Raw genomic sequence first — 14,843 nt, forward strand, 5'->3', positions numbered from 1 at the left:
GCGTCGGCGGCGGAGCTTGATAAAGCATTTGGGAAGCAGCGGCAGAGTATCCATTTTGCTGAGGAACAACCTCATATGCTTCATGCTTCATGGATGCTACGAATTGAGAATTTCTCTGATTAACCGCTCCGGTGGGAGTAGCCGATACTGCTGGAGACTTGTCGCCGATCTCACGGATATCAGGTGAGGGAGGTCCAGCGGAATGTAAATACAACACTGTAATCATCCAATCAAACGAAAACAAGGTTTATCAAACACCCAAAATTCTGATTCTGTTCCCAGAAATGGAAATTTCTGTTTCTGTCGTTTCTTGAAACAGAAACAGCAGAAACGTTATCAAACGGGCCCTAAGTATCCAACTGCTTAGCGCAGGAGGTTGGCATAGAGTGCAATAGAACACAACGCCTAAGAGGTGTTAGGTTCAAGAAGTCTGTTCCGCATCTATCCCCATCCCCTTGTATCCCCCTACTTTGTAAGGAAAAAAAAAACTTTTTTAATCATATCTTTGTAAGACTTATTTGGTTGGTAGAGAAATAAAAGGCAAGGAAAGTAGATTTAAATCAAAACTAAAATAGAAACTGTTTTTAATCATTATCTAAGGCTCTCTTTGGTTTGATTTCTATTTGTATTTATTTGACTTATTTCTATTTTTACAAGTGTTTGATATAATTTATAGTACTTATTTCTATTTATAATAAATTAGAATAAATCACAAATTACTCTCAAGCTATTTGTGATTTGTAGCAACAAATCATTTATGTTGATTTTTACTACCTTAAATGAGCACGTGCAAAATCAATGGTAAATATTTAACTTCTACATGTTTTATACTTTTCCAATAAAAAACCCCAGATCATATCATCTCTCTCGCTTGAAGCTCAAAGTTGAAGGTGAAAACTGAAACCTATATTCTCATTATATAATCTATTCTGTAAATAGTAACCAAACAAATACTATTTGTGGTCCATTATTTATTGTCACAAATAATTTCTAAAAAATAGTTAATAAATACAATAGAAATCATACCAAAGAGAGCTTAAATTAGTATGTAAAAAAACTTTCAAATTTGGTTATTAAATTTTACTTCATTTTGCAATCAAAATCTTTGTATTTAAGAAGAAAACTAAAGAGTCAATTTTAAATATTTGAAATAGTTTATGTTAGTTGCACATAAGGGTAAAACAAAATTTGAAAAAAAAAATAAAATAATAAGGGAAGTTCTGTATTTATTATTCAGGGTAATAATTATGTTACCAAGGTAACAACATATAAACTTTTTTTTTTTTTGGCAAAAAGGAATTTATTCATTCAAACGTGGCCTGGGGCCTTAGATACATGGTTCTGCTAACCACATAATGGAATTGGAATAAATTGTCTTATACATAATCGACAAAGCCTTCCTATCTACGGAATTTGCAATTTTGTTTATTCCCTTGAAACAAACTGGAGCTTACATCAGGAAAATAGTTGGACAAATATATATAATATCTTCTATCACACATTGCACCAATTCAGGGATAACATCAGATGATCTTAACCAAAATAACTAAATTTAAATTCACTTTTCTTCCAAAATATGGTTGAAATTTTGAGTTTTATTTTAAATTTGAGTTGCCATATTTTATATTTTGTTGAATTCATTACGTAGCTAGTGTTGTTAATTATTACAAAACTTGCCAATTTATTAACAATATTCTAATTTTACTTTACCAACAGCCAAATGGAGCCTTAGGCCTCCAATTTGGACTGGTTGTCGACAAAGAGATAGTTGTAGCCCAAGGGTTACCCACAAGGCCCACAACCCCAATGCAGCCCAACTGCTTGATTTATCTCAAATGCCGGGCTAGAGTTTAGACCAGATTGTTATAATATGGTGGGTTTATGGATCCGATTGGGCTTAGGCTTATCAGAGGTTTCTAATATGCTGTTCTTAGATCAACCAACCCGGGTGGCAGGGGTTCCAAAGGTGGGTCCCACACCCCCGAAGCACTAGAGCTTCACCAATTACAGATTTTGCAGCAAGCTTAATGTCTTGCAACTCCACCTCAAAGATTGGAACAAGAACCATATTGGCAATGGTTCTTTCCAAGATAGAGGAGATTAAAGCTTCTCTTTATTCCTTTTATCAAGTGAAGCTGCAATTCTGCAACCATTATTGGTTCCTGCAGAAACTCCAACTCGTGCAACTTCAAAAAATTGGCTCATTCAAGAAGAAACCATGTGGCCACAAAAATTTAGAACTGATTAGACCAAGTTTGGAGATCGAAACACACGTTTCTTTCACCAACTAGCATTAATGAGGCTTCCTGCGAAGCACCCTCTTAAATTATGGCTTTGATAAATCTTGGGTTCAAGGAGTTATGTTTGTAAGATTTCCTATTAGGTGGGCATCGTCATTAATGAGGCTCCTCTTCCTTTTTTCCGACCAACTAGAGAACTTAGACAAAGAGATCCATTTTCATCCTATTTGATTGTTCTTTACGCAAAAAAGTTATCGACCAAGCTTGCAATAACTTTAGATGAGAAATAGATTAATGGCATAAATCAATAAAGGAGGGGAGATGATTTCACATATGGCTTTTTCTGACGACCTCATCCCGGCTAGTAAACTAGTTCTTATCCATTCTACTTTATCAACTATTACTCTCTATGTTATATCTTGCTTCAAGGTCCTTTCGTCGATACACAAAGCTCTAGACTCAACAAGTAGGGAGTTCTTTTGGTCAAATGTTTGCAAATCTTTGGTTCCCATTGTTTCCTGATCTACTATTTGTCAACCTAAAAGGTTTGGGGGACTTAATGTCAAGATTTTTATACCGATGAATTAAGCTTTACTTGCTAAGAAGGGCTGAGAACACCTTCATCTGCCCCATCTCTTTGATGCAGGTTGATGAGAGAAAAGTATTTTGCTGGAACTTTGTTCCTTTAACCCAATGGATGAAATTTGGATGCTACCCAGTTAGCAGGCTAGTTCCTACTACCCATAGGTGGCAGTGGTTTATGAAACCACGTGTCTATGTTTAGTTTTATATATTTATGTTAATGCTAATAATAGTATTATTATTGAGAAAGAATCCGCTGCTCGTACGATCAGCGACCAACACCTGTCCTTTTTGTTCTCAGATATACCCCTCTTTATTCTTGTAATGGCAGAAAATGGGACAGGTGTTGGTCGCTGACTTGTACGACTAGGTGATTGTATGAGCAGCAGATCTGTTCTCGTTATTATCCTTTCTCTGTTAATTAATGTAGTATTCCAGATTTATCCTTTGTACAATGTATAAAGGTAATTGGCACTTGTACATGTCCGTCTCCTTTTCATCTTTTTCCAATTTAACTGCGCGGATTTAACTGGCCATGGCGACGACGTGGGCTTGCCTCTGGCTACTTCTCCCTTGTATCCATCAGGACTTTTCCTTTTACAAGTGCCAATGACCTTCGAGGTCTGAACAGGGCAAATTCCAAATCCAATTTTATGACTATATTTGGATCTAAGATTGGGATTAGTTCACAGTGTGAACTAGTGACGAAAATAGAGATGAAAATCCTAAAACTGAGGCACCTAAGGCAGTCTCAGACCGTGGCTATGAAGGTGCAAAAAGGAAGAAGTGTTGTGAGGTGATCGGGATCATAGATGAAGACAACACTTGTGAGTTCAGTGATGATTTGAAGCCGAGAACTGATTTTTAGCGACAGCCAACAAGTTGAAGTTGTGTTGTCACCAAGAGAATTGGTGTTATTGACTGAAAGTTCTCTGCTTTGATGCTTCATTACTCACTTCATGTCTTCCTATTTTGCAACACTGATTTCTATATGGAAAAGGATACTTTCCTATTAAAATTTGAAATTGGGTTTGTGAATTATTTTAATTGGTTTCTTCTATTTCTTCCCTCATATGGATTTTTACAATTACAATATGTTGATTGTTGAAGCCAGCATTGGTTCAATTTGATGTAGTGAAAGTAGCTACAATTTGATGTAGTGAAAGTAGCTGAAACCCTTGAAAAGTGATGGATTGAAAGAGTCTGAGGTGCTTTCCACTTGAGTTTCCTTTCTCTATATAGTTATATACTCTTTGTAATCCCTTGTTTTATAATAATTGGATAAAGCATATGTAAGATCAAACACCAAGAAACACGAATAATAAAGAGACAATAGATCCGTACGATAGAGAAATTTAACGAGGTTCACACACTAGGGTGGTGTGCTATGTCCTCGGGCGAAGAAGAAGATGATTCACTATGCAGAAGAGAAATTATACCATAGCAGCGGCGAGCAAAAAAACTCGCCCTGAAACCCTAGCTCGAAAAACCCCAAAATACAATGACTTTCTCAACAAGCAACAGTACATTATATATACTCCAAATCGCGGATCGACCCATCGGATCGCGGTCGATCCGATCAAACCATACCGTGGGGGCTACGCCCCCGCACACCCATACGAGATCAGTGATGGGCTCCGGGCTTGGGCCTGTTGGATTTATGGGCTAAATTAATTATTCGGGTTGATTAAATGGGTGAGAGTCAAATTGCATGAACCGGTTCGGTCCACTCTCAAGCTTAGGGATATGCTGGCTCAACCCATTGTGGTTTAGGGTTTTGAGTGCAGGACAGTATTATAAATACTAGGTTTTGGGTCCCTACAACCATTATTCATTCTTCCCCACTTTACCACTAAAGTGAGAGAACCAAGGAGGTTTAAGGGGTTGTAGAAGATCCATAGCCAAGCCAATAGAGCGAAAGTGGGAGTGACCAACATCAATCATCTTCAGCATACTAGGTGAAAGGTACAAATCGATCCTCCATAATTTTATTAGATTCGTGTTCTTGTTTTTCCTGTGTGGTTTCCTCCATAGGGTTTCAATCTCAAACCCATAGGAAGTTCTAACAAGTGGTATCAGAGCAGACCACATGGGACAAGAATCGATTGAATTTTTCTTGTACATGAGGATTTTGATTGTTACTTAAAACCTGATTTGATTAAAAATCATGAAAATCATAAAAATCGTAATTTTACCATCACTTAAAGATCCTGTATGGGAAAACTTTCTTCACAAAAGTTGTAGATCACGAGAAGACGGTCTCGACGGTATGTCGAAAGTCACCGGAAACCTCCGGACGCGTCGGCACGTGCCGTCGGAAATCGGCTGCCGGAGGAGAGAGAAAAATAAAAAAAAATAAAAAAAAGGCGGCGAGTCATCGCCGGTTCAACTCGGAAACCCTACCGATTTGAACCGGCGACACAGTGGGTCAACTCATGTGCACTATTTGACTCGGTCAGAGGTTGACCGGGTCATTGACCAATTGACCCGAATTTGACCCGGAACTCATATGGCCGAACCGGTTGGTTTGGATTGATTTAAAAAAAAAAAAAATAAAGGCTTGTTTGGTTTTTGTTCATTTTGGGTTTTTATTTAAACTACTTTAAATTTCATTTAAAGGTTCGTTTTAAGGCCAAATTGAAATCTGTTTTTTGCGTTGGATTCCTTATTTCGGGCCACATTTAATGATCTAATTTTTAATATGACATATTTATTTGAAATTTTATGTTGTATCTGGTTTCAATTTGTTCATTTTGGGTTTTGTTTTTATTTAAACTACTTTAAATTTCATTTAAAGGTTCGTTTTAAGGTCAAATTGAAATCTGTTTTTTGCGTTGGATTCCTTGTTTCGGGCCACATTTAATGATATAATTTTTAATATGATATGTTTATTTAAAATTTTATGTTGTATTTAGTTTCAATCATTGAAACAAAATGGCATAAATCAATGCTTTGAAAAATGTATATGTTATTGGTTACCATGAAATTGGGAAAGGTTTTTAAATTGAGATATATTAATATGGAAAAGGGTGTAAGCTTCCGCTCATTCTTAGTTGCAAAGTAATTTTGCTTTAGGAAACCATGAAATGATGAGGTGGAATCCACCAAAGTGGTACATCTTATTATTTCATGATTTTCCACAGGGAAACAATGTAGGTGACATTTGCCCAAAGGTGATGTCACCAAAGTTAAGAAAATGACAGTAACCTAGAGGTTCCTAAGCCCAAAGGTGAGGGGATTTCAAAAGTTATTGTTCTTTTCACAGTAAATATAAATTTACAAGAGGACCAGTGCATTCTTAGCCCAAAGGATAGGAATGTAGTTGCGGTTGTGACTCTTGTATGGTTATTGTTGTCCTAGTGACATTTATATGTATGTTTTGAACATAAAGATATACATCTCCAATGGGAAAGATATGATAGAACTGAGTGAAACCCACCAAAGTGGTACATTCAGTTCGATTGTATCTTCTCCAACAGTAAAGATGATACTTTCCCAAAGGTTATGTCATCAAGGTTTGAGGATAATTATCCACATTTCAGAAAGGGACATTGAATTTGGAGTTCTTTTGCCCAAAGGTGATTGAATTCCAAAGTTAATGTTGTTTTCACAGTTAAAAGAAGAATATAAGAGCATCAGCTAATTCCTGTCCCAAAGGATAGGGATACATTTTTAGTTGTAACTCTTATTTAAAATATATTGATAGTATTACATGCTTTTATATTATGATTTATATTTTGATATTTGGCATGTATTGTGTTCTTGTTACTGCTGTAGTAAGATGGTCATTTCCCTCAAGTTATGTATCTTCCATCCCAATACTCACTGGTAACAACTATCAAAAGTGGGTGGAAGAATTAGAATTGCATTTAGGTCTTCTTGACTTAGACTTGGCACTTAGGGAGCCTAAACCTGAGCCTCTCACAGACTCGAGCAGAAGTGCTGAAAGGACCAAGTTTAAGAAATGGACTGAAGCAAACAGAAAGTGCATACTGGTTTTAAAAAAGGCAGTTCTTGAAATTATACGTGGGAACATAGAGATCAAAGACACTGCAAAAGAATTCCTGGATGCTATTAAAGGTAGATTTCAACACAACAAGAAAGCTGAGAAAACCACATTGATGACCAGGCTAATGAATACAAGGTATGATGGATTTGGGAGTGTTAGAGAATACATTTTGGGTGTAGCTACTGATGCTGGTAAACTTAAGGATCTTGGAATACAGATCGATGAAGAATATATTATACACATTGCACTGAATACCCTCCCTAGTCAGTATAAGGTTATCCAATCTACCTACATTGCACTGAAGGACGATTGGAGCCTAAATGAGCTCATTTCCATTTGCACTCAAGAGGAAGAAAAATTGAAACAAACTAGGTTTGAGAGTGCACATGCAACTTTTCACAAGGGATCTTCTGGTGGACCAAGCAGAAGGAACAAAAATTTTTCCAACAGAGGAAGCGTCAAGCCATATGACAGGACTAATAGCTCTCAAGAACTTGACACATCTCAAAAGGCTCAGGATGAAGAGAATACCAACAACGTAGAGTGTTTTTGGTGCCATAAGAAAGGACATGTGAAGAATGACTGTTTTATTTTCAAGAAATGGTTAAAGAAAAGGAAGAATTCTGGGGTTGATAAGCAGAATGATACTAATAAAGGGTGAGGTAGACTGATCATCAGCAATTGAGAGCAAGTAAAATTTGGTCACATCAAGTAGTTAGGATTTCTTTACATACAGTTATTTGAAATGCTTGATTAGTGGGAGCTTTGATTTTGTTTAGTATTTGTTTATGTTTTGAACCTTAGCCCATATGTTTTGGGGCACAGTTTGATGAATTATGGTTAAGTTTTAGCATTTACATTATGCACAGTTATTTATTGAAATATTTGGTTTATGATTTCATTTAAGAATGTTTTTATAGGCAGTAATTGTCTTGAGTTTATAGGCAATATTTTGCCACAATTCAAAAGGTAATGTTTGCCACATTTTAAGACAGTATTTGTCACAGTTCATAGGCAATATTTGTCACAGTTTATAGGCGGAAGGCCACAGTTAGATATTAACCACAGGTTAAAGGCGATTTGCCACAGTGAAGGTTAATATCTCAGTTAAGGACCTACATAGAATGACAACAGTGTAATTTGAGGATATGTCAATGTTTCTATGATGGTATCCCACATAGATTCGTGTTAAGAAACTTACTTATGTTTGTAATAACAGAAAGTTGTATGCCGTATATTGAGGTGTATCTTCTGCTGTTATTCGATGTGAGTGGTTTTTCAACTGAATCACAGTAAGAGTGGTTAATGTAATAAGATTCTATGGCCACACCAATTTAAAAGACATCCTTATAATTAATGTAGCCCAAGTGGGAGATTGTTGGATTTATGGGCTAAATTAATTATTCGGGTTGATTAAATGGGTGAGAGTCAAATTGCATGAACCGGTTCGGTCCACTCTCAAGCTTAGGGATATGCTGGCTCAACCCATTGTGGTTTAGGGTTTTGAGTGCAGGACAGTATTATAAATACTAGGTTTTGGGTCCCTACAACCATTATTCACTCTTCCCCACTTTACCACTAAAGTGAGAGAACCAAGGAGGTTTAAGGAGTTGTAGAAGATCCATAGCCAAGCAAATAGAGCGAAAGTGGGAGTAACCAACATCAATCATCTTCAGCATACTAGGTGAAAGGTACAAATCGATCCTCCATAATTTTATTAGATTCGTGTTCTTGTTTTTCCTGTGTGGTTTCCTCCATAGGGTTTCAATCTCAAACCCATAGGAAGTTCTAACAATATCTTCTGATCAATATAGTGTAAACATGTTCTATATGAGTTCATACATGCCATGTGAAGTTGTGAACATGCTATACTGCTATATCTTATGATCAATATAGTGTTAACCTGTTTGAGTTTCTTAATACTTTGCAAAACTGAGAACTGTGTTGACCAGTTATCCCAATTTCTCATGTTGCATATCCTTGTTTATATTTGGTGCTTTAATGTGTTGAGTTTAATGTTTCTGAGGGTATGTTTGCATTATGTCGAACCACCAAATGTCTCTGTATATTGGATGAGATTACCTCCTAGTAACTATAGTCAAGTGATATTACTATATTTCCGATGTACTACTTTTTTTTTTTTGTTTGTATAGTATGGAGAATACTAGTTTGGATATTGAGAGGGTACCTCGGGTTGGGATGTTATTCAATTCAGAACAGGAGGCATATGATTTCTACAACAACTATGGATGGGCAATGAGGTTTAGTATTAAGAGACACTTTATAAATAACAGTAAGAAAGACAATGTAACTATAACTTCAAGGGGTTTTGTTTGTTCAAAGGTTGATTATCAGCAACAAGACAAGCGAGACATTAATATTAATAATCCATGAGCTGGGACAAGAACAAATTGTATGTCACAGTCGGCTATATATTTGAATGATTTTGGAAAATACGTGTGTCGTGACTTTGTTGATGAGCATATTCACTTGCTTCATATTGCATATATTGTTCATATGATGCTTTCTCAGAGGAATATGTTCGATATACATAGATATGCAATTGATTTGGCAGATGACTCAGGGATTAAAGTCAAATCTGTATTTGAGTACATGGGTAGACAGGTTGTTGGCATTGCAAACTTTAGCTATACGACCAAAGATGTTAGGAACTATCTTTGTACTAAAAGAATGCATGCCTAATCTCATAGTGAAGCAGACAGTTTGTTGAAGTACATTGTTAATAAATCCCTCTTTTACCTACACATTTCAACTAGATAGTGAAGAACAAATAACTAATATATTTTAAGATGATCCGAAGATGTTAATTGACTACGCACAATTTGAAGATGTAATTAGTTATGACACTATATTTTGCACCAACAAAGAGTATAGTTCATTTGGGTTATTTGCTAGGTTTAATCATCATAGAAGATGCATTATATTCAGAGCTGCACTTTTATATGATGAGATAGTAGAATCTTTCAAATAGTTGTTTGAAATTTTCGCTAAAGCACATGGTGGAAAGAAGCCTATAACTATCTTCACGGACCAAGATGTTGTTATGGTTAGAGCATTACAAGAGGTGTGGCCTGCGACATGGCATGGTTGTGTACCTGGCACATAATGTAGAATGACATTAAGCATTTGGGTAACTATGATAAAAGATGGCTCGTGTTTTCTTACAGATTTAAAAAATATATATATATATATATATTCCAATACGAAAAGGAAGATCAATTCGAGTATGCATAGTTTAAATTGCTTATTGAATATGAAGTTGCGAATAATGCATGGTTGCAACGCATATACAGGCCTAAATATAAATAAGCGAAGTATTATATGAAAAACACATTATCAATAGGCATTACAAGTACACAACTTAGTGAGAGTCTGACCAGTGATTTGAAGGATTATTTGAAGTCAACTTTAGATGTTGTGCAATTTTTTAAGCACTTCGAGAGAATTCTTAATCATAAGCATACTAATGAATTAAAAGCTAAATTTGAAACAAGAAACAAGATGCTAAGACTCATATGTTCAATGTCACTTGTTATGAAACAAGCTGGGGAACTGTACACTCAGTAATTTTTTATTTATTTCAAGATCAGTATAATTGGATGCCTGTTTGCTACATAAAAAATAGGAGTGATGGAATTCCTTTTATTGAATTTTTTGTTGGAATTGTTGATATAGAATGTGAATATGAAGTCTGTTGTAACCCAGTTGAAGGGATTATAGCTTGCTCCTGCAGAAAATTTGAGACAGATAGTCTTCTTTGTTTTCATTGTTTGAAATATTTGGATGTGTTAAGACATAAAGCATATTCTTGATTTTTATTTTTTGAAGAGATTGACACGGGCTACAAGAAGTATGGTGGTCAATGACAATGAGGGGAAAGAAGTTGAAGAAGATGTTAATATGGACTATACGCAACATTTATAGGCTTATTTGTCCTAAATTTGTTAACATAAAAGCAGAAGCTTCTAATATTGTTGAGGGATACGAGCTGGCTAAAGATGCTGCTACTTAATTAAAGTTGAACCTTGCAAGTATATTAATAGATTTGATTGCCCCCAAATGCCAGTTGATACTGATTTTTCAGATGATGTATACAATGGAATACATATAAAGAATAAAGTAACAAATAAAAAGGTGATAGACAGTCAAATAGTTGGGTTGAAAAATTAGGGAAAAGAGCAAAAAAAAAAAAGTGGAGGGCCAAGTAACACTCTAGGATTACAAGACCACCACCATTCCACTACTACACAAACACTGCACAGCAGGTAGAGAACAGATATGGAAGTTGTTAGAGCAAACACGAAAAATACGAAAATAAATAGACAATAGATTCGCACAACACAGAGATTTAACGAGGTTCACACACCGGTGTGGTGTGCTACATCCTCAGGCAAAGAAGAAAATGTTTCATTATGCAAAAGAGAGATTACACCCAAGCAACAACGAGAAAACTTGCCCTGAAAATCTAGCTTGAAAAAACCCCCCAAAATACACTGATTTTCTTAATAAGACAACAATACATCATATATACTCTAAGTCACGGGTCGACCCATCGGATCGCTGTCGCGGTGGCTACACCCCCACACCCCCATACAAGATCAATACTGGGCTTTGAGCTTGGGCCTATCAGCCCAACCCCTTTGTTTCCATCATAGATCTTAGAAAACTTTCCATTCGGGTCGCCATCAAAATATGTCGGAACGGGTCAATTTTCAAAACGGGTCAAAAAATCGAAACAAACTTAACAGAAGCTTTTCTTCACTTTTGGTAAGTATTATATGGTTGTGTTTCATGATTACTGTTTCCTTTCTAATTCAATGGAATTATTATAATATAGTTTTTTTCAATGGAAATTTTTGCAGTATTCTATTTCTCATGCCTCATCTCAAGCACTTGCAATTCATCAACTTCAAGATAAAGAGTAGATTTATTTTTATTTCACTGGATTTTCATTTATATGCAATTATATACATTCACTAAACTTTCTAAGAAATTCCTTTCAACCTTACAATATGGCTATCCACAATTGTCTTTATTTTTCTTAATGCGTAGTTACTAGATTTTTGTTAACAAGTTTTTTTGTGCAACTAAGGAGTCTTTAGCTCAAAATGGTAAAGCACCTGAGGTAATGCCCAGGTTATGGTGGTTTGAATCTACCAAGACTCTTATTTAAAGATGGGTTTGTTATTAGAATCTGATCTAACAGATAGTCCTTGATCTCCATGCTGCTCCAAAATAGTTGCTCATATCCTTAGAAGAACTGATAATGAGACAAAGAATCACTATAATATATACTTGATCCTGTCACTCACAAACCCATTCAGAAGCAAGCCCAAACAAGGGAAATGAGACATTTATAAAGTCAGCCATTATTGAGATAAAAGAAGAAGAAAGAGAATAATGAGCATTACAAGCCCATTAAGTTCAACTATTTACAACAATGATAGCTTCTACACAAATGAAGTCCCACTGGTTGAACCTCATAAGATACTGTCAACTAGCATAATAAAATATTTTATCATTTTTTGTCATGAAAGAACCTTGGTGGATTCGAACCACCATAACCTGGGCACTACCCTAGGTACTCTGCCATTTTGAGCTGAAGACTCCTTACCTGCAAAAAAAAACTTGTTGGCAATTATGAGATAAGATAATAAAATAACCTCAAGATGAACAATTAATTTTTGATTCCATAGTAATGTTTACAATGATATTATATAGAAGATATAGCATGAAAGAACTAACATCCAGACACACAAGAAGATGGTTACACCACAATAATGGTTGAGCAAGGACTGATCCACTAGTATTTGATTCCACACTTGTGGACTATAGGGGGTTGGAGAGCAACCGAAATGACCGTGTTCCTATTAACATTTTTATTTGAATGACATGCACATGTGTCTATAGTCTTTGAATAATTCCTCGATGTGGGATCCAACCAAATAAAAGAGTCCATATGTTTTTCACCTAATGGACATCTGTAAAATTGTGGCCCAGGATTCTTTTGCATATGAAAAGTCCTAATGACCATCATCCCTTCACCACATTGACACATCCGTGTTTGTGCTTCATTTCTGTTTTCAAGTGAAATACATACATTTGCAAATCAGTTCAAACATCAAAATAAACATTCATATTAGTCAATGTGATATTCTGAAACACAGAAAGGTATATATCTACTTCATTTTTACTGATATTTGCTCCGTTGCCTGATAAAACCAATATTCAGTAATAACCCTTGTTGGTTGAATTAATGTGATTCTACCAAATGGTCATGTACTAGATACACTATCCTACCCTTAAAACTCTAGCTCAACTGATATCATTTCAATTGAACTCTAGCTGGACTGAGGTTTTAACTCCACCTGAATTGAGGTTTTCCCTTTTAAGGTATACACAGCCAAAGATTGGATGATAAGAACTGAGAAATAAAAACAACAAGTAGCTTGAAAAACAACCTACAATCCTGCTCTATTACCAGAGAAATAACAAGCTTTAAAAAAAGAAAACAAGAGCATTGAAAAAAAAAAGTTGCAATCGAACACCCTTAACAAAATAACAACATGCAATCCTACCCTATTACCAAAGAAATAACACCAACATTAAAAAAAAAAAAAATAAAAAACAATTGCATTCAAAAAAAATGCAATCGAGCACCCTTGATAGAAATAACACCTGCAATCCTACCCTATTATCAGAAATAACAAAATACAAAAATAGAATTATATTACCTGCAATCGAGCACCTTTAGAAGAAACATGCAAGGGAAGAATTTATACTACCTTGTGAAAATTAAATTTGAACAATTTCTTTAAAGAGAGAGAGAGAGAGAGAGAGAGAGAGAGAGAGAGAGAGAGAGAGATTCCACCACCTTAGAATTAAATCACAGAGAGATAGGAAGGTAATGGTGGTTAGAATCAAATCATATCCTAAAATCTCCTGATTAAGAGAAAATCATCCATTTCCCTCTAACAGACCCTGCCCCCTCCCTCAATTTAATGTAATAGGTGCGCTTACCTGCAAAGAGAAACCTTTCGCATGCGAGATATTCAACAGAAAATGGGATATAGGGCTTTCTCGTCCTTCAACAGTGTCTTGAGCAGAAAACCAAGATCCAAACTCAGCTTATGACATAGAAATAGAGAAAACGAAGGGAGGCATAAAGGAGAGGAAGGTCTTCAAGCGAAGTCCAGCAGGAAACCTAACTTGTAAATGCAAGAGTAATAGAGAAAGAGATGAAGCAGAGGGGTTTCAGTCACGCGAGGTCTGGGGATTCAAATTTGTGGAAGATTGGATTACCCAGCCTATAAACCAATCCCTAAGAAGTTTTCGGTTTAGTGAGAACTGGTCCAGTTGAGAACCGTGGTCGGTTCATGAGTCAATAAACCAAAATGAATTTCATACCTTCTCACTCTCAATCTCCACCGTCCACCTCAGCACTGCCACGTATCATTCTCTGCAGGTAGAATAACATAATAATTGCAAGATTGAGAATAATAGACGATTTTAATCCGTCGTTATACCGTTGAATGGGCAGTTGTATGGTAGCCGAATTACGAAAATGCTCCTTGATTCTTTATTTGCTAAGGTGATTGAACGTGTGAGGCGATGCTTTATCAGAAAAAAATCGTCTGCAATTCCGATCTTGTACAATTCCGTGAAATATCACTTTTAGGGGGTGACACGTGTATTAATACCAATGCAATGGTCCAGATCTGATTTAAATGTCTTTTCACTGATTTAATGTTTTATTAGTTGTATCAAATTTGGACCATTGTATTGGTATCAATACACGTGTCACCGCCTGAAGGTGGTACTGCACGGAATTGTAAAGATCGGAATTGCAGACGATTTCAACCCTGCTGTACCTACCCTTGAAATTAAGGGTAGTCATCACCCGTACTCTTTATTTATCGTACTGCAATATATACAGTAGATAACTGTGAGAAGTCTACGTTGTATCTATTGCAAATTACAAAAAAGTAGAG

The 14,843-nt window shown here is 35.9% G+C and overlaps 1 long non-coding RNA gene across 1 annotated transcript; it reads right to left on the reverse strand.

Moving 5' to 3' along the window:
• Window positions 1-12,119: 12,119 nt before the first annotated feature.
• On the reverse strand, window positions 12,120-14,546 carry LOC122066647. The gene is made up of 2 exons (XR_006136422.1): window positions 13,873-14,546; window positions 12,120-12,466 (listed from the first exon to the last, which is right to left on the reverse strand). It is a non-coding gene; the product is annotated as an uncharacterized LOC122066647 (long non-coding RNA).
• Window positions 14,547-14,843: the final 297 nt, after the last annotated feature.

The sequence above is a fragment of the Macadamia integrifolia genome, unplaced genomic scaffold (genome assembly GCF_013358625.1).
Source record: "Macadamia integrifolia cultivar HAES 741 unplaced genomic scaffold, SCU_Mint_v3 scaffold2512, whole genome shotgun sequence".
NCBI lineage: Eukaryota > Viridiplantae > Streptophyta > Magnoliopsida > Proteales > Proteaceae > Macadamia > Macadamia integrifolia.